Source organism: Panthera pardus, unplaced genomic scaffold (assembly GCF_024362965.1).
Source record: "Panthera pardus isolate Hobbes unplaced genomic scaffold, ASM2436296v1 HiC_scaffold_16, whole genome shotgun sequence".
Lineage (NCBI taxonomy): Eukaryota > Metazoa > Chordata > Mammalia > Carnivora > Felidae > Panthera > Panthera pardus.
In genome coordinates, this window is record NW_026526721.1 from 79,167,704 (window position 1) to 79,195,198 (window position 27,495).

The 27,495-nt window shown below is 47.0% G+C and overlaps 1 long non-coding RNA gene across 1 annotated transcript; it reads right to left on the bottom strand.

Moving 5' to 3' along the window:
- Nucleotides 1-7,749: 7,749 nt before the first annotated feature.
- LOC109275294 (uncharacterized) lies at nucleotides 7,750-10,374 on the bottom strand. The gene is made up of 2 exons (XR_002084047.2): nucleotides 8,802-10,374; nucleotides 7,750-8,338 (listed from the first exon to the last, which is right to left on the bottom strand). It is a non-coding gene; the product is annotated as an uncharacterized LOC109275294 (long non-coding RNA).
- Nucleotides 10,375-27,495: the final 17,121 nt, after the last annotated feature.

A 27,495-nucleotide genomic window follows, 5' to 3' on the forward strand; every position in this document is an offset into this window, starting at 1 on the left:
TGCTTCCAGGCTGATGTCTTTCCCACCACCAAGGCACTTAGTGGCAATGAAAGGGGCATTAAGCCCGGAGCCAGGAGACTGTTAGTGCCCCAGCCCCCAGTACCCCACTCTCAATGGGGGGCCTTGGGCAGTACTTTTACCCTCTGGAAGTTCTTCTCTAAAAGCAGGGATTTGAACTGAAGTCATAACCAAATCTCTAGAGTCACATCCGACTTGAACATTTTCTAGCCATTAGCAGGAGACAAAAGGGGCACGGCAGTTTTCATCCCTGTGAAAGCCGAAACAGAAAACACCAGGGCCCTGTGTCACATCACTTGGCTTTGATCTCTGGATCCTGGAAGCAGCCACAGGACAATGCAACCTCCCGTGGATATTCTTGAGGTCTAGACCTGGGCTGAGTTAGGTGTCCCAGGCCAAATTAAGGCTCAATTGTCTTTGTCTTGGTAGCACTGCCCTTGCACTGTGTCAGAAACATCCGCGGCTATCAATAAACAGTGGGTTAATGAATTTGTGACATCTGGTCCTGGTGGCTCCATAGGTTTCACACTGGCCTATGGGCCACTTTCGGGAGACACTATATGGGCTCCCTCTCAGGGAAGACTGAATCAGAAACAGGTTCCTCAAATCCACTCCATTCGCTCCCTGTATCCCTGGGAGGATCTGATTACAGGATTGAATAATGAGGGAGAGTGTCAGAACACTGCCTGTCTGAGGTAATGTGAATTCTAAGCAAAGAAACAGCCACCCAGTCTTTAATTCTGTGAGTGTATTAATAAATACTTCTGACTGGACCATTTCTAGTCATAGGTATCTGCTCTCTCCAAAATTTTTGAGGGACGTCAGACGAATGCCTCACAGTTTTGGCCTGTTCTCAAAAATGTTCAGAAGGTGGAGCCCAGGGAAGCTATGAGGTTGTTGAATATGTTGAATATGGTGAATATGTTCTTCGTGAAACGCGATAAAATCTTGGTATAGTTAATTCCCCTCTCTAATGGAAAACCATTTTTGCTCACAAATAACATGGCTGGGTTTTATGTTCACAACTTGGGAATTTGGGAAAATGCGGACTTTGGAATCGTCAAATCTGGGCTCTACTTCTTAACAGGTGTATATCAGGCAAGTTATTTCTTGCCTGAGCCTCAGCACCTTCTTCTGTAAAAGGGGCATGATAATACTGATTGCTTAAAGATCTTAAATAAGGCAGCATGCATAAATTATGGTAAGTGTTCAATAAATATTATTTATTTTCCTTACCATGCCTCGCAAAATAAAATGATAAGTACATATTTCTGAGTTTTCCTTATGCTGTTTGTCTGTCATTAGTTTCTTTGTTGTGTTACATGCTTGCCCTTGAAATCAGATAAGCGATGACGGGCATGAAGGGCTTGAGAAAAAAACAAGTCATGGGAAAAAAAATAAAACTGAACTTATTATTTTTTTTTTTTTTTTGCATACAAGTTGCAAAAAGATGCTATAATTCTGTTTTGGAGGCAGAACCCATGTATCCCTTACAGTTTGAGAATCCTGGGAATATGTCATTGTGACAGTCAGTTTCTGGCTTCACACAGTTGTGTTTCAGGCATGAAATAGCTCCGAGCCTTTTTTTCTAGACCCATAGACCAGGAGAGATAAATGTTCTTAGAGGTCGTCCAGCAAAGCCCTTCCGTGAATGGAGAAACTGAGACTCAGAAAGGGAAATGAGTTGCCCAAGATCTCTCACGTGGGTAGAGATAGTGTGAGGACTGGAATTTATGTCTTCTGATCCCTCATCCTGTAACAGCGTGTTGCCTCAGAGCCTTTGCTGATTCACCTTGCAATCTTGGAAAATTCCCTTGTTTTCTGTGTACCAGTCTTTCCATGAAACAAAGATGGCAAGGATAACTCATGATCCGTACCTTATAGAGATGCATATAAATTAGTCGGACCCAGGCTGCAATGAGCGTTCAACTCCCTGGAGTTAGCACAATCCACCACTGGTTCACAAAAGACATGTGAGTGTTACAAAGGAAGTTGCTTTGTAGTTGTCAGACGGAGGGATGGTTGTAGTCCATTAATGTGCTGAGTGACCCCGGATAAGTCCCTTGCCCTCCCTCAGCTCCAGCATACCCATCAGGTCCGGAGTGTCACTTCTTAGCCTAACAGTGTGACATTCCATCAGTTATTTCAATGTAGGACCCAATCGGAGGCTGACTGACTCTACTTCCCAATGACAGGGACCCACACCAACTTAGAATCACTAGCTAGAGGGGCGCCTGGGTGGCGCAGTCGGTTAAGCGTCTGACTTCAACCAGGTCACGATCTCGCGGTCCGTGAGTTCGAGCCCCGCGTCAGGCTCTGGGCTGATGGCTCGGAGCCTGGAGCCTGTTTCCGATTCTGTGTCTCCCTCTCTCTCTGCCCCTCCCCCGTTCATGCTCTGTCTCTCTCTGTCCCAAAAATAAATAAAAAACGTTGAAAAAAAAAAAAAAGAATCACTAGCTAGAAAATCAAAAGCAAAACAGCCAATGAGAATGAAACTAAAGTGGAGAAGGCACATGGATTTCCTTTTAAGCATTGTGTATCTGGTCTATAATCACAACTGTGCAAGGATACACTAAGTTCTCTTAACCTTGAATAAGATTGCCAATCAATGTTTCAGAAGTTTCCGAGGTTTCCTGACTCCCTTCTTTCTCGGGGTAATCATCTTTCCACGGACTCAATCTATGGACATATATCGCCTATTGACAAGCAGTGATGAAAAGTCAGGGGAAGTAGACGCAGGCCAGGAGGAGGACCAGGTTCTTGTCTTTATTTCATCTCACTCGCTGTCAGGATGAAATACAGCATGGCGGAGAGCTCTGAGCCCTGGCAAGAGCTGGGGTCGTGTCACTTGCTGGCTTTGCAAGCCTCGGCCTTGTCCCACTTTGAGCCTCGGTGTTCTTCTCTGGAAGAGAAAGGGGTTGGGTCAGATGCTCTTTAAAGCTCATTTTAGGGCTAACATTCTACTGCTTGGCTTACTTGAGTCTTCAGAGAAGAGACCTGGAACCAAGCATCCTTAACCAGGCTTTGCCTCACAGCCCAGAGACGCCCATGTCATCCTCTTCCAGGGCTCCAGCACAGAGACTGTGTTTAGTCCATTCATAACTAAAAACGGTTTCTTTGCAATGAGTATTTGCGTTCCAATAATTTTTTAAAAGCTTACAATAAAAAAAGCCAAAGGCATTCCTTGAGAAGCTGCCATTAAAAATGCATTAATGGTGGGGGCGCCTGGGTGGCTCAGTTGGCTAAACGTCTGACTTCGGCTCAGGTCATGATCTCACGGTTCATGAGTTCAAGCCCCGCGTTGGACTCTGTGCTGACCGCTCAGAGCCTGCAGCCTGCTTCGGATTCTGTGTCTCCCTCTCTCTCTGCCAACTGGTGCTCTCTTGCTCTCTCTCTCTCTCTTTCTCAAAATAAATAAACATTAAGAAATTTTTTTTAATGCTTTAATGGTAGGGTGAGAGTGGAGGGGGGTTGGAAGAAGAGGAGGGCTGGGCTTTCCCTTGAAATTCTGCTACGCACCAGAGGCCATAACTCTGATCCCCCGGAACTGCTGAATTCACAATACCTTGTAAATGACATTGCCTCTCTGTAACTTCAGTTGAATATGTTCCCGCAAGGAATCCTTGATGTGTGAAGACAGGCACAAGTTGATACATTCACATGGACTTCTTGTAAAAATAAGCCTAATGAGTTCACCCTGATTTTAGAAGGCTTGGGGATTCATCTATGGATGAAAGAGTTAACATTTCGCTGGCTTGAGCTTTGCAACAGGCAAGCCCCAGCGGAACCGTTTTGAGCAGCGGACATGCAAACAAAGATGGGCAAAGTTCTTCAGGCTCAGAAGCTTGTTTTGGAAAAGAACCGCAAAAGTTCGGATGGCTCTGCTGAATGTTATCTGATTAGTCAAGCTGAGGATGGGAGAACGCAGAGACACTCGTGGAGCCAACCGAATGTGAGGTGCGTTCTTGCTTTGCCGTCACTTCCTTTGCTTTTAGGCTCATGTGTGTTTTGAGGAGCAATCTAGTCCACATGTTATGTGTCCCTTACACTTGAATGCATGGAGGTACTGGTTGGTAAGAGAGTGGTCCAGATGGCCAGGTGGCTGCTACATAGCAGGGAAATCCTCAAAGCAGAAATGCGTCCAAAAGTGGAGATCAGTCGTTTCCCCAAGTACGGGCAGAGAATGAGGCAGGAAAACAGGGGCTGTGGGGAGGACAGGCCAGGCGACAGGACAGGATGTAGTCCTATGACCCCCATATCGAGATTAGAGGGCGGTACAGAAAGCCCTGAGTTTGAAATTAGGACACTGGGGCTTGAATCTCTTTAGCAACTGTAGCCTTAGTTTTCTCACCTGTAAAATGGACATTTTGACCCAGAATTCCTATTCCCGGTGGTTGTGTTTACAAACGTTTATGGTTCTTTCTGTGCTTGGCACAAAATAGGCGCAAATAAATATTTACTATTTTTTTTATTGTTTAAGGGCAATGCAAATCCTAGTTCCTTTGTGTGTTCCCAAAACTGGTTCTCCCTGTCTGCCACCCACAAACCCTAATTGTCACCATCAGGGCAGCAAGAAGCACACGCTCTCTGGGAAACAATATAAACTGGCTCACGTATTTTTTTCACACCAAACAGCATGATTTCAAAACGCTCAAAAACAAAACAAAACAAAACAAAACACCCAGAGCCAAAGTAAATTCTCTCTCCGCACCTCCCCCCCGCTCTCCCCACACACACACACACATGAACTTTTAAACCTTGGAAATCATACAAGAGAGAGAGGGAAAAAAGAGAGAGGGAGAGAAAGCCCAGCCTCCCATTGCTTCACATTGTATATATATCGAGTTCACAAACACAAGGTGCACCGTCAGAAGGGCCTGGGGCAAAGTTTGTACTCTGCTTGAATTCTAACTTTTGTTTACCAAGGTAATAAACCAGTCCTCTGCTGCCCCAGGTGTAAAGCTATTATGAAAAGGCATATTTGTATTTCGCCCCACCTCAGATGTGCGGTATGTGGGGCATCCTGCGCCGTAAGAGCAGCCTGGATTTATTTACGGAGAGAGGCGCCCAAGCACGGGAGGAGCGACGTCAGACTGGGCAAGGCCACGTCCCAGCCAAGCCCCGGCCACCTAGCCTTCCTCCTTCTGGTCACCCACCCGCCCCTTCCTGCACCCGCGCTGGCACATAACCCAACCCGCAGGCGACCCTCCAGGGGCCTCTGCCATCTCTGGTTGGACAAGTTTTGTCTCTTCCGCATCTTGTCCTAGATTTTTCCGACCAAACCTTTCCTGACACATTTTGTAGAGCCCAGCCAGATCAGAGTGGATGAACACAGCAGCTGCGGAAACTTCTTCCCCCTCCTTCGCCCTGGCTGTCACACCCCGATGGGTTATCTGTGGCCTGGGATGGCTGGGAGGAAACTTTCACCCAAATTTTCGACGGAGCTAAATGGCCTGGAACCCGCTGTAAATCGTCTACTGAAATCTTGGCACGGGAAGGAGGAAAGAATGTATGGAAAAGGGCAGACTTAGAACGCCAAGGCCATTAGCCTGGGCAAGTGGGAGAGCTGCTGAGGGCTTGCTGGGGTGCCGATGCCTCCAGGCACGTCTGGCCGACTACCCAGAAATTTGCAGGAAGGCACAGAGCAGTGGCAGCGGCCCCCACTAAACACAAGCTGTAGGGCACAGGCAATTCTCTTGGTCCTCGGTCCTTGGCTGGAACTGAGGGCCTCCCTTTTATCTTCCGGGAGCTAACTCCACTTTCTTTGGAGCTGTGGGCTCCTATATATATCTCCTGAGCCCCTACTAAGTGCAGAAGATGCAGCCAGGGTCTAGCACCTCGAGTCAGGACTCCATAACTATTTTGGAACAGTGAATTAATTCCAGCCTCCTCTCTTGAAAAAGCAAGATCTTGAGTAAGATAACGAAGCCCTGTGAGCTCAGAGTGATTCATCTTCTGGAAAATGGGAATCATAAGTGTAATTTTTTTTTTTTTTTTTTTTTGGAGCTGGCATAAGGACCAAGTGGAGGGCCGTTTGTAAATGCTCAAGAGCTACATGAACGTTGGTAGCTACAGCAATGTTGAACTCCTCCTATGAGTCAAACTTCTAGACTGGGCTGTGCCAGTCATGTCTGCCTCACGTTGCCTAGAAATTCAAAGCAACACATACCCATCTTGAGCATCTACTAAGGTTTAGGTCCAATGGAAGTCTTCAAAGGTATGGAGATAACATAAGACTTCCTTTTCCTCAGGGAACTGGGTGGGGAAGGAGTGAGGATAAGAAAAAGACACTGCACCCCTGAACCCAAAATTACCGAGTGTCTAAAATCCAGTCACTTAATAATAACTCTTGAGAACTATCGAAGGCCAATTATGGACCAGGCATTGAGAATTCTTATCACTGGAAATTGTTTCAGTTCAGGCAGGCTAATGTAATGACTCAGCCCCAAACACATTTATTTCTTGTTCTCTAACAGCGGCTACAACCCACAAGCGCAAGGTCCCAAGGTGAGACTTTCTGGCATGTGGAGCACAGAGCAAAGGCCAGTGCGGTGGGGATGCTGTGAGTGAAGGGGGGAACTGTAGAGAGTGAGAGCAGAGAAGTTAAGGAAGGGCCAGCTTATGGAGGGTCTCAGGAGCCAGGTAAAGAATTTGCATTTTAAACGATAATTATGCTTCGAGATTCGTGATGATCCATGCAGAAAGGAGGTGTCTTGGGCTTATTCATCTTCAAATCCATTAATTCACCGACTGCTCTTCCCCAGCTCCCCTCTGTACTACAGGAGGGCTGACCTCTGCATATCCCAAGGCCCCTCGCCAGCTAGCTTCTGTCTGGAAGCAGCCAACGGGAGGCCTGGACAGGAAATCAGAGGGCAGGAGAAAGGAAGAAAGCAAGGTCTCTCTCTCTCTCTCTCTCTCCCTTTCTGCCTCAGGAGCATCTAAAGCAGGGCTCTGTCCCATCCAGCTCCTGCTGGATAGGTGCACCGTGATCCAGCTTCCACCTGGCGACCTTGACCTCTGCACTCTGGTAATATGGCCTCTTCTCTATATCCCTCTAGCCCAGCCTAGTAGCAACCTCTGCTATTGCTAACAGCTGGACTGACTTTTTCACTTCTGCTATCACCTACATAGTCAGTGATCTGCGTTGGATTCTCTGTGTTTAGACTCTTACAGTGGCTTCAGTTTCCCTGCAGGACTCTGATGACGGATACACGGTACAAACCACATGCTGTGGGAATGTTCCCTTGGCATCTGGTACCAGGCCTGGCACATGGCAAGTCCACAGTGACTGTCTGGTTTCCTATTGCTACGTAACAACACAAATATTACAGTTCTAGAGGTCGGAAGTCCGAATAGACCTCCCTGGGTTAACACCAAGGAAGTTCTAGGGAAGAATCCAGTTTCTTGTCGTTTCCAGATTTTTCTGCCTGTATTCCTTGGTTCACGGCCCCTTACTGCATCTTCATAGGCGGCAGTTGGAAAATCGAGTCTTTCTCCTGATGTCACTCTTCTGGGTCTGACACTTCTGCCTCCCTCCTCCCCATTTGGAGACCTTTGCGATAATATTGTGGCCACCATATTGTGGATAGTCTCTCTATTTTTGAGACTACTGTGGAGAGTCTATTTTTTAAGGTCTGCTGATCAGCAAGATGTATTCCATCTGCGACTTTAGCCAACCCTCCCCACCTCCACCCCCCGCCCCTTGCCATGTAATATAGCATAGTCGCAGGGTCTGGGTATTAGGGTGATGGTGTCTTTGGGGAGCCATTATTCCGCCTGCTGCAGTGATTAAGCAAAGTCAGAGCATGGGGAGGGAGGTTATGGAGGCTTGCTAAAGGGGACAGTAGCTTGGTGCCTTAGACCTCACGCAGTGAGAACTTAAGGCCCACGCACTGAATTAAACACAGAGACTGCAGGGCTCCGGGGAGAACATTTGGGTCCTCTGGTTCAGAGGGCATCTCCAGAGATGCTTGAAGCATGGCTCGTTGTTGGAAACCCCTCAGTGTGCTCTTGCCTGTCACGCTTGGGATGCGATGCTGGGACGCAGCCATTGTTCGTCTCTCACCCAGGATGGCACGTAGGTTTCTTGTTTTCCCAGAGAAAGGTTCATTTCAGAGAGGGGAGTGGGTGAAGGCAAACTGTTGGCTGCAGCACGTGAGGCCCAGCAGTTCCAATTCGGGGACAACTGGAGTTGATGCAGGCGTTCCATCCAAATGTAATCAAACGCCTCCTGTTGCCAGACGACGTGTTATTCAGTGGGGGGTTGGCGGGGGGCGTGTTGTGAATCGGAGATGCCTTCTGTAACTTTCTCAGATGGGTTCTGGGAGGAGAGGAAGGAGAGCAGAGAGAAATTCACTTCACTGGTAAATAAACTTCCAAACTGTAGCCCGATTCCTGAAAAACTCTGGAAACTGCCTACGGGGAAGAAGATCCACAATGAGGTGGTGGGCGTGCTTGCTCAGAGTGGGAGGATTTGTGACAACATAAGCCCATGGGGCAGCACACAGCACCAGATCGCAAGGAAAATCCGGGGAGCCGCTGCCCCACTCCCCTGCATGTGGGGTGGGGAGGTGAGCTTGCAGGGGACAAAGTTTGGGTAAGTATAGAACGGCTTCCTCTATTTTGAGCTAGATTTTGTGGAAATGACTTTCTTTCAACTGCTTCACTGGAACTAGAATTCCCCCACCCACTCTTCCCACACCTCGAAGCCCAGCACCCTCGGGCAGAACAAAGCGTGAGGGAAGTCCTTGCCAGGTCTGGTCTGGGGAGGAGGAGAGGCCTACCTTTCGGAACGCGGGCCTGCCGTTCACGTCTTAGCTGCGACAACCCAACACACACAGACTCTGATTTCAAGTTCTCCGTTTTTTAGACCACTATGGGCTCCTGGCAACATCTCAGGAAATCTTTGGGACAGGGGCCTGTTGAAGGATTGTATCTCGGTTGAGTACCTCCAACCACATTTGTCAGCTAAGAATAGTATTTGGGAAGAGTGGCACTATCTGCTTCCGGTTGTGTAACTGACATAGAGGCGGTAACATTTTATCATTTATCAGCACAGACACGCTACAATAGGGACATACTTCGTACTTACAGACAATTTTTGGTTTCTGAGGACCTCGAAGGATTGAGGACTGACTATTAACCCACTCAAAACAACTGTTCAGAGGTAGGCAGAGGACTCCTCGGGAAGGATCTATGAGGGACCTGGGAGAAAACGGTGGGCAGAAGGCAGGAGTAGGAGAGAGCCTTTTCACTCCCGGCTCTTTGTGACTTTTGAGCTTTGTACTTTCTGCGTGTGTTATTTATTCAAAAAGAATAAATAAAACATATTGTGAGACACACAGGATCAGCCTGATCTCAGCTGTGTCAAATCAGACAGGTGCGAGAGAACTGTCATGAAATTTTGTAGTACTGTGACTGTTTCTCTTCCCTGTACCTTTGGATCTTTTCTACATCTTCCTCAATGAACAGTAACAACAGGGTTTTTCAATGATTTCCACATGCCACTGTTACGCCACATTAATCTATGGATCAGGCTCAAGCTGATAAGGTAGGCGCCCCCCATATGCCTTTTCCATTTTCCATTGCTTTCCAGTTGGCCAGCGAGTGGGCTACGTTTCTAGGTCTGATTCGTGGATCCCTTGTTGTTCACTCGGTCATAGCGAAACATCATGTGCACATCACCCTTCGTGACGGCTGGGTTTCGGTTCAGGTAACCTCCCTGTTATCACTGTCATCTCTGCCGCCATTCAGCACCATCACCACTATCAGCCAGCTCTTCTCAGATCAGTGGAACAGGCATGCTTCAGCACTTGCAACCCTCGGCCATGTGCCATGACGGGTGCGGAGGTGACACTGAGCCGTTTCCTCCCCCTAAGGTAGTCCGCCTTAGGGAAGAGAGAGTGTGTGTGGAGTTAGCTTTGATAGGAACCAGAACGTGGTGAGGGCTTTGAGAGGCCCCGCGGTGTGTCCGACTGTGGGGCAGGAGAAGGAGGGAACGCGTTGCTGCAGGGGCGAAATGTGCCTTCGTTGTGTCCGTCTCTCTCTGGTCTTTACCACAGTCTGCAGTGTGTCACGTCCTCGCCTCGGTCCTTTTTCTTGCCTAGTGTGGCCCAGTGAGCTCCACAGCGCGATAGAGTTATGAACAAAGTGCTATGCAGCTCGGAGGAAGCTGAGATGAACTCCGTTCTGGAGGCAGAATTTATAGAACAGGTAGCATTGGAGCAGACTCGAGGGACCGATGTCATTTAGGTAGCAGAGACACAAGGAGGAGCGACTTAATAGAAAGAGTGGGGCAAAGGGGTGTGGGGATGCTGTGTGGGGGTGCACTTGTCCGAACCTTAGATTCCACATCTGCAACGGGAAGGGGATCACACAGCCGAGGTCAGAGGTCAGTCATGTAGCACGTCGAATATACCGCTAGCATTTGCCCAGCACCCACTGGGTGCCCCCAGCCTTGTGGCTAGCGGAGAGCAGAGGAGGAACACACACTCAGGGCTCAACAGGGAATGCCCTTAGCCGCTATTCTGCACCACCCTCAAAGGATGAAGAAGTGGTCCGTAAACCAAAGCATTTACAAGCGGAGTTGTATCATCCCTTCCAACTTGGACCCTAGAGGTCTCTGATCCGAAATTCGAGATCGTTTCTGAGCCAATTAGGCATCCTGGACAGCCATCGGCCAGTTGACCTGGTACTTTGGCTGCTTTGGGAGGATGCTGCTCTAGGCGTGAGCTTTCCCACAGCTGGAGAGGACTGTCAAACCCTGGACCAGGCGTGATTTGGCTTTGGCGAGACGCATTGGGAGGGCTGTCCACTCTTGGCCTAATTGTGACTGGAGCTCCCGCTCTGAGGAACCAGCTACCGCTCAGAGGGCCCTCTTGGTCCTGAAGTCCTTAGTTGCTGAAGACACAAGTCACCTGGGCATCTTCCACGTTGGTAGCCTGGTTGAAGAAAGAACAAGCGTGGGCCCAGTTACTTCTGGGTATGTGAATGGCCAGATGGCACATTCTCACCGGGGCCTGATAGCATGCTATCTTTTTTGAGAAGGTCTTTCATTTTTACCAGACAAATGCTAACTCATGGCCCGGTAGAAATCAAGCCTGGAAGCTATGGCAGTATTCCTTGAGAATTGCTCTCCATTATTTGTTTTCACTACTGCTGTGGTGGTGCCTGCAAGGTTACCATTACTGCTTTGGACAGAAAAGTTATCCAGGAAGAAAGTGATTTTTCGGTGCTTCCTCAGTTAAAAAAACATCTTTAGAACGACATACATATTTGTCTTGTGCTTTTAGCCCACAGAGCTTTCACGTGCATTATGTTTAGTCCTCTGAACCCCCTTTTCCATGGTGTGGAGAGGTGGGGAGGTTAGTGGAAGATTCATAGAGGAGAGGTATCATTTCCTTGGAACCCATTAGGACACTGAGGCTCAGAGAAGTTAAGCAGTTTGTTGGAAATCACACAGGCAGTCAGTGATAATGCAGAAACACAGATGCCAAGTTCCTGCTTCCAGACTACACGTGCTTTTGACTTTCCTTAGGTCCCAGGGATACCCCATCCCTAGGTTCTTAGGAGCGAAGGGGCTCCTGGGTGGCTCAATCAGTTGAGCATCCACCTTGGGCTCAGGTCATGATCTCAGGGCTCGTGAGTTTGAGCCCCGCGTCAGGCTCTGTGCTGACAGCTCAGAGCCTGGAGCCTGCACTCTGTTTCTCTCTCTTTCTCTCTCTCAAAATAAGAAATAAACACTAAAATTTTTTTTTAAGAAGTGGAGGGAGGCTCTGTGTCTGCTCTCCACACCCTCCCACTCCATCCCCAGCTACATTATTCTAAGGACTCCATCAGTTTGAGTTGGGAATGCAACTCAGGGGCTATGGTTCCCAACAGAGGATCATTTTGCCTGCAAGGAACGGTTGGCAGTGTCTGTAGACGTTTTGGGGTTGCCACTGCTGGGGAGAGGGAAGTGCATGCTACTGGCATCAGTGAGTAGAGACCAGAGACAATGCAAACCATCCTACAATGCACAGGACAGCCTCTAAAGCAAAGAAGTATTAAGCCCCAAATGTTAACTGTGCCAAGGTCGGTAAGCCTTGGGTTAGAGTAAAGGCAAAAACCCTCAATTCCCAGATTCCCAAGTACATGGAGAACTTTCCAGAAATGTCTCCTTTTTAAAATTTTTTTTAATGTTTATTTATTTTTGAGACAGAGAGAGACAGCATGGATGGGGGAGGGGCAGAGAGAGAGGGAGACACAGAATCTGAAGCGGGCTCCAGGCTCCAAGCTGTCAGCACAGAGCCTGACGCGGGGCTCGAACTCACGGACCGTGAGATCGTGACCTGAGCCGAAGTCGGATGCTTAACCGACTGAGCCACCCAGGCACCCCGAGAAATGTCTCCTTTTAAAAAACAACTCCAGGTGTTTGCATGTTTTTTCCTCCTACAATAATGAAGATCTGCCAAATATGTCAGAATTGAAAGAGGAAACTGAGGCCCAGACGGCCCAGGATCACCCAGCTACTATGTGGCGGAGAAGAAACAGGCTCGTCCGGCCCCAAGTCGAATGCATTTTCTACTTGATCATGCTAAATTCCCCACTCAGTCGCTCCGCTTTAAGCCATTTTCTGACTCACTGATTCAACAAATGTTGTGATCTGAATGTGCTCACTGACACAGACCTGCCCACAGCTTATTCTAATAGAAAACAGTACAATGTGGGAAGAACCTCATAGACTCTGCCTCAGTTCCCTTTGTGTCTTCAGACCCAGGCCCCTTGCACAGCTGTTGGGTGGAGGGGCTTTTCCTGTCTCCTTAGGAGACAGAAGGTCAAAGCTGGAAATGAAACTGACATGCCACCCCAGGCGTCAGGTTTCCCTGCAGGAGGCACATTACTGAAAATACCTAAGTTTCTTGGAACTGAAACATTTTTTTCATATTTGATTTTTCATAGCTCGTTCTGTTGCTTTAATGTTTGTTTTTTACTCAGTCAGTCAGTGAAACTGGGTTGGTCAGTGAAATTTCTAGCGCCTGGAGGTTTCACTTTCAGGGTCTGAAAGCTTGGGTTTAGACTTCTCAAGCCTTCACAAAGGCCGTTAAGGTTTACAGCATTCTAGCCAAGAGTGAGTGTAAAATGATATGAACACAGAAAATGCTTGGATAGTATTTATTGATACAAAATATTTGGTTAATGATACAAAATATTTAACTGATACAAAATATGTATTCAACGCGTGTTCTGTATGAGACTCCGCCAAGGGCAGTAGAAGTATAGCCCCAAGCACGACGACCAGGACATTTCCTTCCCTCAATTGCCTATAGTCTGGTGGGGGAAGTGAGTCTGTATATAGCTCACATCTTTTCCCCTCAAACACCCTTTATTCACTTTTATCAGGGAGTTAACGCAAATCTTATTGCCTTACTAGAATGCTCTTACTTTTTTTTTTTTCTTTGTCAACCTTCTATTCAGTCTTCAAGGGCAGTATCAGATGCCAACTCATTAAAAAAAAAGAGAGAGAGAACTCTTAGAAATCTCCCTAGGGAATCAGGATATGCTCGTTAAGTATACCTTCCACTTCTCCTTTAAATGGCTGTAAAACCCATCGACACTTATTGTGCCCCCTTGTAGAGAGGCAGTGTAGGCTGGTTGTTGTGAGGTGCCTGTGTCCAAATCTAAATTGTATTACGTACCTGCTGATGCCTTGGGCAGGTTACTCAGCATCTCTCTGAGCCCAGTCTCCTGGTCTGTTGTGAGGATGAAATGTCATAGAGCCTGTGCGGTACCTGGCATGTGACGACTGCTCAGTACAGAGTGAGCCTCAGTACAGTACGGTACAGGCTGTGTGATCTGTGCTACAAAGGATCCCAGCACCCATGGGACGTGGGCACCTCTTCCCAGGAGCTCATAACGTAGGAAGTACCCAGGAAGGTTCACAAAAATCTCTGCAGAAGATGGGCCACCCATGCGTTAGAGCATTTGCTGTAAGGAATATTTGAAAGGTAAAAATTAATTCTGAATGAGTAGGCCTGATTCTCTGCAGGTTCTTGGAAAAAGCAGAATTTCAAGTAGGCCTTAAGCAGAGGATAGGCAAATCCCTGGAGGCAGGGAAACAAGGGAGAGAAAGGGTATTGGGTCTTCTCAGAAGAGGGACTGGCTTACCCAAAGGCAGTGAATGTGAAAGTACTGGGTGTGGTCAAGCTACCGTGTGTCACTAAGGGAGAATATTCTAGAGGTCGGGTAGGAGGAAGGGGGTTTGGGATTGGGATGGGACCCAATATGGGCTGATTAGCAGAGTCAATTGGAAAGATAGATCCAGACTCTAAAGGGCTTTAAATACCCAACATCAAGGTTTAGACTTCCCCCTGAAGGCAAAAGAGAGCCACCCAAGGTTTGTGACTTAGAAGGACAGCTTGAGTTGATTAGATCCCTGCCATCAGGAGCTCAGTCTGGTTAAGAAGAGAGAGTAGAGAATGAATGATAAAAGGATTTGATGACTGGGATGCTAGAAGCAAAAAAAAGTGCTGTGTGATGCATGGAAGAGGGAACAACTGGGAAGGAAGCCCTTACCAGAAGAAGCAAAGAAATCTAACCCTCTGAGCACTCCTCCACCATGGCAGCCGGGCATCATGTTGTCCTCAACCTTCGATTTTGTCTGCCTTCCTCTCCCGGTTGTGAGCTCCTTAAGGGTTCAGATACAGTGTCTACATTCAACAAACTTTCAAAAGATGTTGATTAAAATGAAAGATTGGAGATAACTATAAGCACAGAATGTAGAGTGGATTGGGAAGGAAGAGTCTGGAGGCTGGGAAATCACTTAGGAAGTCTTGGAGAAGCTCAAGTGAGAGCTGGGAAGGCTGGAAGAGAATCAGCGGAGCGGGCATGGAAAGAACGGGATGGTCCAGAGAGATACAGAGAAAGAATAAACACTGGGGACTGGTTGGAGGTGAAGTGGATGAGAGAGTAAGAGGGTCAGAATTTATACAAGATATTGACTCTGGGTGCTTGGAAGGGGGATGATGCCATCAGTCTACAACCCAAAGCAGAAGACTTGAATTGCATGGCCATAGCACAAGTAGGAATCAAGTAGGTATTTATGGAAAGGATGGATGGATGGATGGATGGATGGGCCTTCAACACTAATTAGGGAATTATGGACTCCTTTATTACTGGAGCTAAAGGGGAGCTTACATATCATTCTATAAATGAGTAAAATGAGGTAAGATGGGGGAAGTGACTGCTTTTGATCACATAGCTACTAGGTGATAAATTTAGGGCATGGAATTAAATCTCTGGATGCCTAGGCTAGTGTTCTTTCCAGTATGTTATATGGTTATTTTCTTCAATTCTTAAAAAGAATTTCAGAGGAAATGGTATGCATGAATATCATATACCACTTGTAATTTTTTTTTTTTAAACTAAAAGCTACATTGGAATTTCATTTCCGTTTCGCTGATTAAAATAGGAATTCTGAAAGTCATACATATTGATTGAAGAGTCCTCAGCTTTGGGGCCAAATCCTCCCAGTGGCTGTTACCTTCTATAATCCCATTTCCCCAGACATTGGTCTCTGGCCCATCCCAGATGCACAACTTGTAGCTTAAGAATGGGGAACATGCCTTGGTGAATGTCTGCAGCAGAGGGGCCATTTGGAGGGAAGGCTTGAGAATACCGTTATCTCTTTGCAAAGGTGAAATGGACTTTTAGATAAATAGCCACATGGTGATTTAATCAACCAACATGAAGCATTGGCTCTAAAGCAAAGGGACTGGCTTCCTCAAACCACGCCCAAAATCAGTTCCGTTACTTTTCCCCACTTTGTATGTATTGAGTGCCTCATGCGTGCCTCCTTAGCCCACTAGCTGTCATGGTGGAAGAGATGATCGAAGAAGTTTAAGATATGATTCCTCCTTAAAGGGGCCGCATCCTAATTGAGGAGAGGAGACTCACATGGGAAAAAAAAAATCACATGGTAATTTATGGTGTAACAATAAGTGCCTCTTTCTTGGTAACTTGCAGGCATTAAGCAACTAATAGAGAGAGTCTCAAACTCAGAAGTTTATCCCTTCAAATTCCCTTTAGGTATTTAAGTGTGACCACCGCATCCCGGCCCATAGGTGGTCACCATCTGACGTCAGAGAACGTACCTCTTGTCCTCCAGGGACAGTGTTATGGTGGACAATGAATCAGCTAATCACATTTCGTGTGAAGAGGTAGGCACAGTGCTGGGGACACAGAAAGAAGGGGCATTTCGCCCAGTCTGGGCAGAGCCACCTGGAGCCTCCTTGCCTCTGTTCTCTCTCCTCTCCAGTTCTCTTCCACACCGAACCTGCTGTTAAAGCTTCTGATAAATCGCCATCGTGGCAGTATGCTTCAATGATAGCAACAACCGGCATTTAGTGAGTACCTACACTGTGCCGGGCACTGTTCCTTAATATTTCACACGCATTTCCTTGCATGGTGACGTCAGAGCCGAAATCTCGGCGCCAGCATTGCCGATACCTATGCGTGTATTATTAGACAGCTGCCAGTTCTCCCTGTGGCATCTCTTCACCCACCAAGCGACGAGGCAGTTCCAGGGCAGGAGAGCGAGTGCAGAAGAGGCACTCCATTCCGCGGTTTGTTGGAGTGTCAACTTAGTACAACCTTCTTTTTAAGAGGAATGAGGTAATTCCTAGTAAGATGTAAAATGTGCGGGCTCTGACTTAGCAACCTGACCTCTAGGAGTCCATCCTATGGACATAATGGCAAGAGTACAGAAGGGTTCACGTGCAAGGATGTTTGCAGAGGCATCACTTGTAAAGGCAAAAAGGTTGCATCATCCTAAATGTCTATGAACACGAAAAATAGTTGAAAACTTGTGGTATATCTAGTCTGCGGACGAGACCGCGTATGAGGTATGAAGTTGGAAACTTTTTCACAATATATTTTTAAATACAAAACAGATCAATATGTAAAGCATAATTTCTCTTCTATAAATACGTGTGTGAGTATATGTATATATATACACACACGTACATATATATGTAGAAGGAGATATATTTGATTTAACTGAGGAAAATATCTTGACTGATAAATGTTAACAGACGAAATGAGGAAACTTTCACTTCGTTATGTAATTAAAAAAAAAAAAAAACTCCATGAGAGAAATTTTAACTTTTTGGTGCCTTTAGAACTTTTCAAGTTTAAACGAACACCTGCCTACCCAGGAAGCAGGATAGAAGGCTCTAATGTTCTCTGATACATACCAGTGCCTGGAGGAGGCCCAGCAGGGCCGGTGGACTATGCCAGGGGCCATCTGGAGGGGTGGATGAGGACTTGAGATAGGAGGGAAGGCTCCGAAGAAGACAGAAGACCAGCCACCACACGAGGTAAAGCAGTCAGTATCTTAAGAGGAGAGGAACAGCGTACGTAGGTCAAAAAGATTTGAGTTGCTGTCACATCCTCTCCCTCTACTTCATACACATACACATACAAAGCTAAAAATAAAAATACAATGAGGGGCTCCCAGCTGCTCAGCCGGTTGAGTGTCCGACTTCGGCTCAGGTCACGATCTCACAGCTCGTGAGTTCGAGCCCTGCGCGGGGCTCTGTACTGACAGCTCGGGGCCTGGAGCCTGCTTTGGATTCTGGGTCTCCCTCTCTCTCTCTGCCCCTAACCCACTGGCATCCTGTCTCTGTCTGTCTCAAAAATAAATAAACATTAAAAAGAAATACAATGAGAAAAAGATTTGTATCACCTCCAAGCTCCCTCCTGACTAACTGTCTCTGTGCCTTTATGTTTGTCTGTCCTTATCTGGGCCCGCTTGCATCCCAGCCTTATTTCCTCCAGGCCTGCGTGTCAGCTCCCATTCATCTTCCCAATGAGCCTGAAGCACAGATATACCACCTTTCCACTCTTACCTATGCGTCTCACGACCTAGGATCCCTCCACTTTCTCTGCCTGCCCGGCAATCCTACCCAACCTTTGACGCTGTGCTCAAATGTGCCCTTCCTGGAAAACTTGCTTGTCCTTTAAACGGAATCAGTCACACCCCCCTCCCCCCCACAGCTAAGATCTGTGGGAACATTCTGCTCCAGAAGCCTCTTGTTCCACTCACAAATATGCTCCAGGATCATTCCATCCGTTGGATGTACTGGGCCCTGCTGGCCCCCAGAGGGGCCTCAAAGTCAGTTCAGATTCCCAGTGGCCGGTTTCCCCAGGCCAAGGGGCATGGTCGACCTGGGTGCGGGGCTGGGCCTGGCAGATTGGGCATAGCTGGGCCGGTGGAGGTTACATCAGCACGGGGAGAGGGTTTTCTGAGTACAAGGCTGATTCTTCCCTGCAGCTGACGGCCCTTTAATGGCTAGTGGTCACGTGAGAGCCCTTGGTCTGGCCTGGCTGGGCACTGAGAACTGAGAGTGCCAGGCTTGGCACAGGAGAGCCCCACCCAGGTTAATTGATCTGTCCTGTCCTCCCACAGGCCTTGGGCAAGAGTCAGCACATTTTCCTCTGTGTACAGATCGTCCTTGTGCCAGGCTCACAAAAGTCTCCTGAGCTGAGCAGGTCGGGCCTGCATTCAGCTGCCCGTACCTTGTGTGTGTACCCACACTCCCTCACTGCTTCCCCGCTTCTCTTTCCTTCCCCCAATTTGTCTCTCATTTCCAGTTTAGTTCTGATTTTCTCTCTGGACGTCTGTGCCTTTCTCTTTTCCTCTTTTTCTCCTTTCCTGCCTCTCTCCCTCCTTCTTTCCTTCCTTCTTTCCTTCCCTCCTCCCTTCCTTCCTCCCTTCCTTCCTCCTTTCCTTCCTTCCTTCCCTCCTCTCTCCCTCCCTTCCTTTCCTTCCTTCCTTCCTTCCCTCCCTCCTTCCTTCCTCCCTTCCTTCCTCCTTCCTTCCCTCCTTCCATTCCCTCCTTGATTTGTTCTCTTTTTTATATCTCTGTCTCTCATTCCCCCACCTTCAGGCCAGGCTCTTTCTCTCTCCCCTGTCCAAAAGGACTTCCTCTCGCTCCCTATCCCCATGCCAACTCTTCTTTCAACAACTTTTGAGAAGCCTCCCCTTTGCTCTCCTGCCTGCACTGTTGGACAGAAGTCAAATAACTCTTTGTATTATCTCCCTCTCCTTCTCCTCGTCCAAGCTCTGAGCAAAGAGGCCATACAGTCTCCCACTCTATCCAAAATTGTTTCAGGTACCACGCCTGCACTGAACCCTTGCCAGCATCCCGTCCCAAAGGCCAGGTTGACCAATGCTGATGCACACAAAACACTCAGGCTCCTGGCCAAAGCCAGTGGGGGGTTGGTTCTGGTATTCCCTCATGCTGAGACTGGCAAACCCAAGTTTAGGAGTCGACTTCTTGCTTTTTCACCCCATCCCATAAGCCTGGGCAGGATCCCTCTTGTATAATCTGATCACACATGAGTGGTCATGGCTGAGCACTGAGTTTACAACCATAGAGACATAAGGGGGGATCCAATGCATCCAAGACAGATCTTCCCATTCTCTGACCTTTCCTGGTTCCCCATCAAGGAGAAAATGGAGGCCATCACTAAGCCTATCATCACTCGAGGGGGCTTCTAGGACACAATCTGGATACAGATGAAGTGCCTCTTTATTCAATAAACAACTGAGCAGAATTTCTGGGCTTGGATATCAGGATACTAAAGATGTTCCCAGTTCTCAAATAGCTATAGCTTAACAGAGGAGATGGGCCTGTACACAGGGAACTTAGACAAGCTTGAGGTAATTGCTAAGGAAAGTATGGATGAGGTGTTGGAATATAGACTGACTGGCAGATGGGAAGATACACAAGAAGGACATATTTAAGCTCTTACATTTTAAAAAAAAGAAAGTAGGTGCAAGCTGGTCAGTGGGGACTAGTATTAATCACAAGGGGAAAAAAATAACTTGGGAAAAGAAAGTATGAAAAAATGAGTGAACCCCTAACAAAAACGAATGGTCAAAGATTTAGTCCACTCCCTGCCTCCCCTCCCCTACAAAACTCTACTGATATTTGTATCTGAAGTGGATGTAAATTCGTCAAGCCCTCAACCCCGATTCCAGGTCAGGCGTCCCAAAGCTAGAGGAAGAAAGGCAAGGCAGAAAGAGGATTCAGACCCAAGAGGTTGAATCACGGTTGTCTTTACCACGCCACTCTGCACAAATGCTTTCTCCTTTAGCCCTTAATTATTCCAAGGTCCCACCAACTTCAAGTGTGATGGTCATTTCTTAGATGGATAGCAGTTGGGTAGGTTCTGCTGTGCCTGCCAAGCAGAGCATCTGTGTTCTCCATGGTAGTCCGGTGTTCCTAAAGCCACAGTCTTTGGGGGGAAGAAAGAATGGGGGAAGTTTCCACCCATTTTGTAAATGAGCGGCAGAAAAAAACCTGCGTCCCATCCCCCATCCCCCACTCTTCCATTCACCACATCTTTCCAAGTAAGCGGATAGAAAGAGGAAGACGGAAGACGCGGGTTATGTCTTTAAAAGGGAGAACTGTGAGCCAGCTGCCAGTGTGTTTTACTTCACCAAACATCCCTCCATCTCTGCCTCAGTGACTCGAGGGCTCCACGGCCAGCTTGCCTCCCCATACTCACAACGGGTATTGGCAGTGAGGCACCATCCTTGACCGAGGCTTACCGCGTTCTAGAGTGCATGTCAAGGGCCACTCCTGAACATGCCCTGGTCAGTCCCTGGGAACTGCTACCTTCTTCAGGATGGGACATTGAGGCTTTCTCCAACAGGCGGCTGTCCCACTAGCAAAGGTTAACTCTACTTTGTGCAAGTGGGCTTCTGGGGGCAGATCTGCTGACAGTCTTGAGGCACAGCAAATCCCCTTCTCGTCCATGCAGAGGAGGCGGAGGTACGATGAAGAGGTAGGGCTGGGGAGGTGAAGCCCCACCTGTTTGTTTGTAAGCAGACACACAGCTCTCAGCGCCCACCAGGAAAACACGCACAAAGTCGCGGTTCTCGCTCCTAACCCCCCAGGAAAGAGCACTGATCCTCTAGCCGTGGAAGTAACCTGACAGAGATCAGGAAAGGTGAGTGGAAATCATGCTTGCGGAAATCTATATAAACACTAATTTTCCAGTAGGCACTGTGAACTCTCCTTTTCTATTTTTAAATGCTAATTGCTTCTGATTTTGTTTACGTGGGTGGAGCTAATAAGAACATTGGCTTCTTAACCATTGATCTTAATGTATCTGTTTTTGGACACTTGTGATTTATTTTTGCACCCATGCTCCAAATTGGTGCTAATTACTTTAAAGGATCAGGGTTTCTATTCCAAGAGGGATGACGACAGAATGTCAATTTGCAGTCTCTGAGCATAATGTCCCAATTATCAATGCATTCCAGACCAGAATGGACTTGGCATCTTCTCGAAGGGGTTGGCTGCACTTTTATCAGCCAGTGCCTGGACATAGCTTCATTGAAACTTGCTTTCTAGTAACTTGTGGGTATGCCTATACTTTCCTCTGTCTTGAAGGCCCTTTAGTGCCATATGAGTATCCAGATACCTGCCTTTCCATGTCCAGGTTGTATATTTCTCCCTCAGAGCCTTCTTTGATCTCTGGCTGAAAATAAATGTCACCTCCTATGCAAGTTCCAGAGCTTTGCTGATCCCTTTCTCAAAAAACTTAACACTTTGACATTGAACCAACATTATTTAGTCACCTTCTTATATCCTCTCTGCAATATAAGCCTCTTAGTGTTATCTGAGTTATCTTTGTCCCCACTGCATGCAGAAGCTTCTGCTAAGCACAATAGATGCTCTGTGCATAGATGTAATTAAATGTTTCCTAATATTTTACCTTCTTCAGAAAAGTTTTGTTTTAAGTTTATTTATTTATTGAGAGAGAGAGGCGGGGAGGAGGGGGAGGAGAGGGGCAGAGAGAGAGAGAAAGAGAAAATCTCAAGCAGGCCCCATGCTGTCAGCACAGAGCCTGACACGGGGCCCGATCCCACGAACCGTGAGATCATGACCTCAACCAAAATCAAGTGTCAGACACTCAACCGACTTAGTCACCCAGGTGCCCCTCCAGCAAAGTTTTAAAGTAGGTTTAGATCAATATGTGTAAAACAGAGGGATGAATACATCTGCACACACACAAACAAAATGACTAAAGTCTATAAGGAATTATATGAAGCATATCCGGATATTCCAATATTTAGCCATCATATCTAGAAAAAACAAACAAACAAACAAACCAGGGTGCTGTGGCCAATAGTAGGGGGGTAGTGACAAAGGACTCAAAACTTGACCACTACCATCAAAGGAACTGAAACTTCTGACATGATATTTGCACAACACAAGGGTTGAGCTGAGCACAATAGACGAAAGCCATCTCACTGAGGGTTCACTGACTACACAGAGTGAATGTGGAGCACAGTGTGACCAAGGAGACACGGCCACATGAGAAAGAGTAAACAGGTCTGTCCTAATTTGTTCATTTACCACCATTCACTTATTCACCCAACACGCTTTTGTAGGGAAGCCTCTATGTCAAGCCCCATGCTGGCACTGTGAATCCAAAGGGGAATAAGAACATCCTAGCTGAGGGTAGCCTGGGTGGCTCAGTCAGTTAAGCCTCTGACTTCAGCTCAGGTCACAATCACACAGTTCATGGGTTTGAGCCCCGCATGGGGTTCCATGCTGACAGCCCAGAGTCCGGACTCTGCCTCAGATTCCATGTCTCCCTCTCTCTCTCTGCCCCTCCCCTGCTCACGCTCTGGTCTCTCCCTCTCAAAAATAAAATAAACAGAGCATCCTAGTTTAGCTCTTTAGATGAGCGCTCAATTAACTATACCCAATGGTCAGAGCTGGTTCACTATCCGCTTTTGTAAATAAAATCATGGAGCACAGTCGTGCCCATTCATTTACGTATTATCTATGGCTGCTTTCCCTCTACAACTGCAGGGGTGAGTAGTCCTGACAGATACTGGATTCCCTGCAAAGCCTAATATAGTTATTATCTGGCATCTCTCCCTCTACAGAAAAGTTTGTTGATCTAGTTTATACCTTGGTTTAAAAGGCATTAAAATACCCTGGAGAGAGTGGCATGTGGGGTGAGGACAGGGTTCTACAGGAGACCTACACAGTCTTGGAAAATCAAGGAAAGCCTCTTGGACTAGGATTATAGGGGCAGAAGCCACATGTGCCTTGTTTGCTGCTATATTACAAATGCCTATATGGTGCCTGGCACACAGTTCTTTGCTCAGCAAGTATTTACTGAAGGCCTGAAAGAATAAAAGTCACTTGGTCTAAGCTGTGAGTAAATGGGTGATTGCAGTAATCCGGGACACGTGTGGAGGAATGGGTAGGGAAGGCAGCAGCATGTGCAATGGCCTTGAGGCAAGAGAGAGCCAGGTGCCGTGGAGAGCAGTTGCTGTTCCGCTTGCGGGGGTGAGGGGGCTGGGGCTTGGGAATAAGAAAAAGAAAAGTCTGGAAGGTAAGAAGGGGTCAGACCAGGCATATTTAAGCCTCATTATGGAGTTGGGACTGTATCCCGGAGGTCCTGGAGAGCCACTGATAAGTCTGAGGCAAGGCAGGTACAAGTTCCAAGTGTTGCTTCAGAAAGACCACTTTGGAGGGCAGTCCCCGGGCATAGCTGGTTAAGTAAGAGTTGTGGCAGAAACCCAGGGGCCTACACTAAGGGAGCCACTCTCATGATAGCAATCAGTGGAGTTAGGCTGATAGCACTTGGTGGTTGACAATGGGGGGGATGAGGGGTCAGAGAGAGGGAGGAGTTAAGGATGATGACAAGATTTCTGTCTTGAGAAGCTGGGTGGGAAGTCAGGGCCCCTCATTGAGATGGGGAACACACGAGGAATAAAGTTAGAGAGGAGGGAAAATCTTGGCTCCATTCGGGGCCTGCTGGGTTTGAGGGGCCTACAAGATATCCAGAAGGAAGTTAAAGACGTGAGTTTGAAGCTCAGGTCAGTAATCCCATCTGATCCCATGTAAAATTGGGAGTCATCTTGGGGCGCCTGGGTGGCTCAGTCGGTTAAGCTGCCGACTTCGGCTCAGGTCATGATCTCGCGGTCCGTGAGTTTGAGCCCCACGTCGGGCTCTGTGCTGACAGCTCAGAGCCTGGAGCCTGCTTCAGATTCTGTGTCTCCCTCTCTCTCTGACCCTCCCCCGTTCATGCTCTGTCTCTCCCTGTCTCAAAAATACATAAACGTTAAAAAAATTTTTTTTTAAAGAAAAAAATAAATAAAATTGGGAGTCATCAGAATCTAGACGGTAACTAAAGCCATGAGAGCAGATAACGTTTGCCTTGGAGAGTATGTGGAGGGAGGAATGCATGGGGTCAAAGAGAAAAACTTTGAAAACCTGAGGAATGCCAACCTTAATAGAGGAACAGACCTACAAAGGGACTGAGAACGAGCACTTAGGACGACAGGAAGAAAACCAGTATAGTTTGCTGTCACACAACCAAGGGACATGATCTAGTGAGGACAAGAGTTTCAAATAATTAAGAAATGCCTACTGCAATAAAGATGGGAGCTTTAGACAGACCGGGACAGCTTTGCTGTTGCCTTTCATGACATGACGGCAGCTCAGGTACAAGGGGGGGGGGGGAGGGGGGGCAGAAACAAGGTGCGGTCAGCAATCCACCAATGGGTGGTGAAGAAGACAAGCCAGCGTAGACTGGGTAGGAAGGAAAGGGGGGGGGGGGTAGGACAGCCGCTGAGGGGGGTGAAGGGAGCTTTTGTTTCCTTTCTCTGTCTTTTTGGAGCCAGGAGAGGTTTGATCACGCTTATACATTAACTGGGAGCAAAGAGTAGTCTCATTTTAATCAGTCACTGGGAAAACTTGCCTTCTTCAGAGGATTTCATGTGTTTTGCCCCATTAGAAAAAGAAAATTCAGTAACCCAGCGTGTTCTCTTTTTATACTTTGTTTCCAGGAAGCTTGGAATCAAATTCAGTTCCCCTCGATGTCTGGTAGTATTTTATACCACTTCCTTCACTTGCTTTCTGTTCTGTTTTATACCTAAGTACCTTGTTTTTAATTTTTTTTAACATTTATTTATTATATTATTGAGAGAGAGAGAGACAGAGCGTGAGTGAGGGAGGGGCAGAGAAAGAGGGATACACAGAATTCGAAGCAGGCTCCAGGCTGTCAGCACAGAGCCTGACACGGGGCTCGAACTCACGAACCAGGAGATCATGACCTGAGCCAAAGTCAGACGCTCAACTGAATGAGCCACCCAAGAGCCCCTAAGTACCTCGTTTTTAAAGAATAATCATCATGAGCGGTTTGCAAGGTGCTTTCACAGCATCCATCCTCCATTCCCTCCCCTTTCACCAGTGCCCACTGTGGCCATGGCCTCTGTCCCACGCAGCAGATACAGTGTGTGTGTGTGTGGGGGGGGGGGGACAACATAGTTCCTGCTCCTACAATCCCATTGAGGAGACGGACATGAACCCAATAATGGTGCTCATAGTTACAACTGTGGTGAGCGGAGCAAAGGAAACTCCTGGAAGCCCTAAGAATCTGAGGGGTCAGGAGAAGCGTCCTTGAGGTGGAAGGATGCACTTGGAGATGGGTGGGGCACCCTCCACCCCAAATGAACTCTTCTCTTTGGAGACTTTGTAAAATGATTGTTCAGCTCTTGCCTGGGACACTTACGGTGGTGGGAGCCAATGCTGCGTTTTTGGACAGTGACAGCAGTCAAACTGGAGTAGAATTTGACTCATGGAACCTCCACCCTGATGTCTATACTTGAGTCCACACATATAAGCTGAACTTCTGTCTCACCTGGCACTCCAAGACTGGAGATGGCAGTGATAAGCCCCACCTACACACTCTTACAGGTATATCTGTTCTCTCACAGTTAAAAACAGGTTTCCCAATTTTCATTTTCCTGTTTCCAGATGATGTCATGTTGATAGAGACTTCTGATTGTTTCCAAATATCCATTTGTCGCTTCTATAGAAATACAACTCCTAGTTACCAGATACACAATTGTTAGTTGAAAGTGTGACTGTCCGGGGGAAAAAGAAAAAGAAACTAACAAACAAACAAAAAGACCACATTTTCCAGCTTCTCTTGCAGCTAGGTGCAGTGGATTACTGGTAAATTTTTATCAGTTCTTCTGGAAGAAAAAGAAAGTCCTAATTACTATCTGTAGTGTTAATTCTCCCACAGCTAATTTTAAGCTACTAAACATGACTCGTCAAACATGGAATTAGGAGGAAATGTTCACAACGTGTTTTCACGTGCCCTACGAGTGGGTCCTGGCACACCATTGGCTAGCTGGGACCCTAAGATGAGGTTCTCAATGGGATATAAGTGGAAGTAAAGTGTATAACGTCCCAGTTGTGCCTCAAATGGAAGTGGGGGACCTCTGCTTTCCCTTTTTCTTTTTCGGATGGTCTGGACAGAAACATGGCAGATAATCTAGTTTATACTCCTCAGGTAAGGGCAACGTTCTAGAGACAGCAGAGCAGCAAGATGGGAGGAGCCTGGATTCCAAATATTTTAGTGCCACCTGGTAGACCTAGTTTCCTTGTGGGCGATTTTTTTTTTTTTTAATGTAAACAACTAAGAAATTTCTAACTTATTTCAGCCATTATCATTTTGGGTCTCTGTACAAACAGCTGAACCCGAGGCACCTGGGTGGTTCAGTCAGTTAGGCGTCCAACTTTGGCTCAGGTCATGATCTCACAGTTCGTGGGTTCGAGCCCCGCGTCAGGCTCTGTGCTGACAGCTCGCAGCCAGGAGCCTGCTTCAGATTCTGTGTCTCCCTCTCTCTCTGCCCCTCCCCCATTCATGCTCTGTCTCTCTCTGTCTCTCACACACACAAATAAATAAACATTAAAAAAAATAAAAGAAAAAAAAAGCTGAACCTATATCTTAACTAATAGAGTCATTCATCATAGAATGGCAACGAGACTGCTGCTCTAACATCATCCCCAAACCCACTACTTATGAGACACAATATGAGCAGATGAATTACACATTCTCCCTGCTCCCGGGAGCCCAGCCCAGGACCAAAGATGTCATGTACCCGACTTGCTGTGAAGCAAGATACAGGTCACGAGTGCTTAAAGGCAGTGCAGAAAGTCAACCGCATGGATCGAAAGAAGGGAATGACTATTACTCTGAATGAGGCCATATTTGAACTCAACTTTCAAAGATGGTTAGACTTTTGACAAGTAGAAATGAGCAACAATGCATTCCAGGCAGAGGGATTGTACTTCTCATTCAGATTTTAGATTCCAATCATTCTGAAAATGTGATCCCTTAAAAAATCTCTAGACTGTTATTTTTCCCCTTGTAACACAACAAATTAATATTGTAAAACTATGACAAAAATGTTTAAAATATTGAAGAGAATCAATTGTTTTCTGAGTCTCTGATCTCCCCATTTACAAAGAAGCCCTTGATTTGTTCATTTTAAAGCATTTTGGTGGATTAATTAAAGCATTCCTTTAAGTGCTTTCTTAGGCAGCACTCACTTTCTGGGCTTATTTTGAATTACTCAAGGTGCATAAAGACACTTTAAAAAAGTGT